We start from the raw sequence: 5,099 nt of genomic DNA, 5'->3' as shown, positions 1-5,099 counted from the left end.
TACTCTTTCTGATAGGACACTAGCTGCCGGGCAAGCAAGCTCCTGCAATGCATATTCTGCCAATTCTGGCCAGGTGTCTAATTTGGATGCCCAGTAATCAAATGGGAATGACGGTTGAGGTAGAACATCGATAAGGGATGAAAAATAGTTAGTAACCATACTGGACAAATGTTGTCTCCTGTCACTTTGAATTGATGCAGCAGTACCTGTCCTGTCTGCGGTCATAGCAAAATCACTCCACAACCTGGTCAGAAAACCCCTCTGTCCAACGCCACTTCGGATTTCTGCACCTCTAACACTTCTGGTCTGCTGCCCCCTGCAGCTCGTGTGAGAACAATCACGGGCGCTGTGTGCTGGGAATGCCTGAAGCAAACGGTCAACAAGAGTTGATTGTTTGGTTGCTAATATTAGTTCCAAGTTCTCATGTGGCATAATATTTTGCAATTTGCCTTTATAGCGAGGATCAAGGAGGCAGGCCAACCAGTAATCGTCATCGTTCATCATTTTAGTAATGCGTGTGTCCCTTTTGAGGATACGTAAGGCATAATCCGCCATGTGTGCCAAAGTTCCAGTTGTCAAATCTGCGGTTGTGCTTGGTTGAGGGGCAGTTTCAGGCAAATCTACGTCACTTGTGTCCCTCAAAAACCCAGAACCCGGCCTTGCCACGCCACCAATTTCCAGTGGCCCCGGAGAAGCTTCCTCATTAAAAAAATACTCATTCCCATCATACTCCTCGTCCTCCTCCTCCTGTTCGCCCGCTACCTCGTCCTGTACACTGCCCTGACCAGACAATGGCTGACTGTCATCAAGGCTTTCCTCTTCCTCGGCTGCAGATGCCTGCTCCTTTATGTGCGTCAAACTTTGCATCAGCAGACGCATTAGGGGGATGCTCATGCTTATTATGGCGTTGTCTGCATTAACCAGCCGTGTGCATTCCTCAAAACACTGAAGGACTTGACACATGTCTTGTATCTTCGACCACTGCACACCTGACAACTCCATGTCTGCCATCCTACTGCCTGCCCGTGTATGTGTATCCTCCCACAAAAACATAACAGCCCGCCTCTGTTCGCACAGTCTCTGAAGCATGTGCAGTGTTGAGTTCCACCTTGTTGCAACGTCTATGATTAGGCGATGCTGGGGAAGGTTCAAAGACCGCTGATAGGTCTGCATACGGCTGGAGTGTATGGGCGAACGGCGGATATGTGAGCAAAGTCCGCGCACTTTGAGGAGCAGGTCGGATAACCCCGGATAACTTTTCAGGAAGCACTGCACCACCAGGTTTAAGGTGTGAGCCAGGCAAGGAATGTGTTTCAGTTGGGAAAGGGAGATGGCAGCCATGAAATTCCTTCCGTTATCACTCACTACCTTGCCTGCCTCAAGATCTACTGTGCCCAGCCACGACATCGTTTCTCTCTGCAAGAACTCGGACAGAACTTCTGCGGTGTGTCTGTTGTCGCCCAAACACTTTATAGCCAATACAGCCTGCTGACGCTTGCCAGTAGCTGGCCCATAATGGGACAACTGGTGTGCAACAGTGGCAGCTGCGGATGGAGTGGTTTGCCGACTGCGGTCTGTGGACGAGCTCTCGCTTCTGCAGAAGGACGAGGAGGAGGAGGAGGAGGGGGTGCGAACACCTACAGCCAACTGTTTCCTAGACCGTGGGCTAGGCAGAACTGTCCCGAAATTGCTGTCCCCTGTGGACCCTGCATCCACCACATTCACCCAGTGTGCCGTGATGGACACGTAACGTCCCTGGCCATGCCTACTGGTCCATGCATCTGTTGTCAGGTGCACCTTTGTACTCACAGATTGCCTGAGTGCATGGACGATGCGCTCTTTAACATGCTGGTGGAGGGCTGGGATGGCTTTTCTCGAAAAGAAGTGTCGACTGGGTAGCTCGTAGCGTGGTTCAGCGTAGTCCATCAGGGCTTTGAAAGCTTCGCTTTCAACTAACCGGTAGGGCATCATCTCTAACGAGATTAGTCTAGCTATGTGGACGTTCAAACCCTGTGTACGCGGATGCGAGGATAAGTACTTCCTTTTTCTAACCAGAGTCTCATGTAGGGTGAGCTGGACTGGAGAGCTGGAGATCGTGGAACTAGCGGGTAACATAGTAACATAGTTAGTAAGGCCGAAAAAAGACATTTGTCCATCCAGTTCAGCCTATATTCCATCATAATAAATCCCCAGATCTACGTCCTTCTACAGAACCTAATTGTATGATACAATATTGTTCTGCTCCAGGAAGACATCCAGGCCTCTCTTGAACCCATCGACTGAGTTCGCCATCACCACCTCCTCAGGCAAGCAATTCCAGATTCTCACTGCCCTAACAGTAAAGAATCCTCTTCTATGTTGGTGGAAAAACCTTCTCTCCTCCAGACGCAAAGAATGCCCCCTTGTGCCCGTCACCTTCCTTGGTATAAACAGATCCTCAGCGAGATATTTGTATTGTCCCCTTATATACTTATACATGGTTATTAGATCGCCCCTCAGTCGTCTTTATTCTAGACTAAATAATCCTAATTTCGCTAATCTATCTGGGTATTGTAGTTCTCCCATCCCCTTTATTAATTTTGTTGCCCTCCTTTGTACTCTCTCTAGTTCCATTATATCCTTCCTGAGCACCGGTGCCCAAAACTGGACACAGTACTCCATGTGCGGTCTAACTAGGGATTTGTACAGAGGCAGTATAATGCTCTCATCATGTGTATCCAGACCTCTTTTAATGCACCCCATGATCCTGTTTGCCTTGGCAGCTGCTGCCTGGCACTGGCTGCTCCAGGTAAGTTTATCATTAACTAGGATCCCCAAGTCCTTCTCCCTGTCAGATTTACCCAGTGGTTTCCCATTCAGTGTGTAATGGTGACATTGATTCCTTCTTCCCATGTGTATAACCTTACATTTATCATTGTTAAACCTCATCTGCCACCTTTCAGCCCAAGTTTCCAACTTATCCAGATCCATCTGTAGCAGAATACTATCTTCTCTTGTATTAACTGCTTTACATAGTTTTGTATCATCTGCAAATATCGATATTTTACTGTGTAAACCTTCTACCAGATCATTAATGAATATGTTGAAGAAAACAGGTCCCAATACTGACCCCTGCGGTACCCCACTGGTCACAGCGACCCAGTTAGAGACTATACCATTTATAACCACCCTCTGCTTTCTATCACTAAGCCAGTTACTAACCCATTTACACACAATTTCCCCCAGACCAAGCATTCTCATTTTGTGTACCAACCTCTTGTGCGGCACGGTATCAAACGCTTTGGAAAAATCGAGATATACCACGTCCAATGACTCACCGTGGTCCAGCCTATAGCTTACCTCTTCATAAAAACTGATTAGATTGGTTTGACAGGAGCGATTTCTCATAAACCCATGCTGATATGGAGTTAAACAGTTATTCTCATTGAGATAATCCAGAATAACATCCCTCAGAAACCCTTCAAATATTTTACCAACAATAGAGGTTAGACTTACTGGCCTATAATTTCCAGGTTCACTTTTAGAGCCCTTTTTGAATATTGGCACCACATTTGCTATGCGCCAATCCTGTGGAACAGACCCTGTCGCTATAGAGTCCCTAAAAATAAAAAAAATTATGGTTTATCTATTACATTACTTAGTTCTCTTAGTACTCGTGGGTGTGCCGGTGGACATGGCAGAATGAGAGACGGTTGGAGACGGTATTGTTTCCGCCTGGCCTGTTAACTGTTTCACTTTCTAAGCCAGGGACGGTATGTGTAAAGAGCTCCATGGAGTAACCCGTTGTGTCGCCTGCTGCATCCTTCTCTGTTGTTGTTTTTGCTGAAGAGGTCAAGGAAGCGACTTGTCCCTGACCGTGAACATCCACTAACGACGTGCTGCTTTTACATTTACCAGTTTCAAAAGAGGAGGCAAAAGAGCTAGAGGCTGAGTCAGCAAGGTAAGCCAAAACTTGCTCTTGCTGCTCTGGCTTTAAAAGCGGTTTTCCTACTCCCAGAAAAGGGAGCGTTCGAGGCCTTCTGTAGCCTTTTTTTTCCCACGACCACCTGATGCTCCACTACCACTACCATCATTACCAGCTGACAATGAACGCCCACGGCCACGACCTCTTCCACCAGACTTCCTAATTGTTTTAAAAACTTAACCAAAGTAACGGTATTTGTTGCTGTCAAACAACTTACACTGTGAGCTATAACTTCAGTATGATTTAGATATCCCTTTAAAAGTGGGTGAGACCGCAAGGAAAATCAGGCACAATGTTACACACTCTGTTTTCGGTGGCACCAAATGAGAGAGATGCCACACACGCAGGACTGTCACTCAAGCACAAATGTCAATATTGATCTCCCACTTTTTTTTTTTTTTTTTTTCAGGGAGAATTTAGAAACAAAATTAAAAAAAAAAAGGTTTTTTCAGGGAGAATTTAGAAACCAAATAAAAAAAAATAGGCTTTCTATGGCCCACTATTTGAGAGAGAGAGATGGCACACCCAGGAGTCAAGACTGGCACACAAGCAGAAAGGCCAATATTAATCTCCCACTGATTTTTTTTATGTTTTCAGGGAGAATTTAGAAACCAAATAATAAAAAAAAAAAAATTGGCTTTCTATGGCCCACTATTTGAGAGAGAGAGATGGCACACCCAGGAGTCAGGAGTGGCACACAAGCAGAAAGGCCGATACTAATCTCCCACTGATTTTTTTTTTATTTTTTCAGGGAGAATTTAGAAACCAAATAAAAAATAAATAAATAGGCTTTCTATGGCCCACTATTTGAGAGAGAGATGGCACACTCAGGACTGGTACACAAGCCCAAAGGCCAATATTAATCTCCCACTGTTTTTTTTTTATCAGGGAGAATTTATAAACCCCACAAAAAAAAAAAAAAAAACAGAAAAATAAAAAGGCTTTCTATGGCCCACTATGTGAGAGAGATGGCACACACAGGGATGGCACTCTAGCAGAAATGCCAATCTTAATCTCCCACAACTTATTTTTTTAGGGAGAATTAAAAAAAAACAAACAAAAAAAAAACAGGGACTGTCCTACAATTACTATCTCCCTGCAGTAATCTCAGCCAGGTATGGCAGGCAGCAATAAG

The sequence above is a fragment of the Ranitomeya imitator genome, chromosome 4, assembly GCF_032444005.1.
Source record: "Ranitomeya imitator isolate aRanImi1 chromosome 4, aRanImi1.pri, whole genome shotgun sequence".
In the NCBI taxonomy this organism is placed as follows: Eukaryota; Metazoa; Chordata; class Amphibia; order Anura; family Dendrobatidae; genus Ranitomeya; species Ranitomeya imitator.
This window is presented reverse-complemented; position numbering follows the sequence as displayed.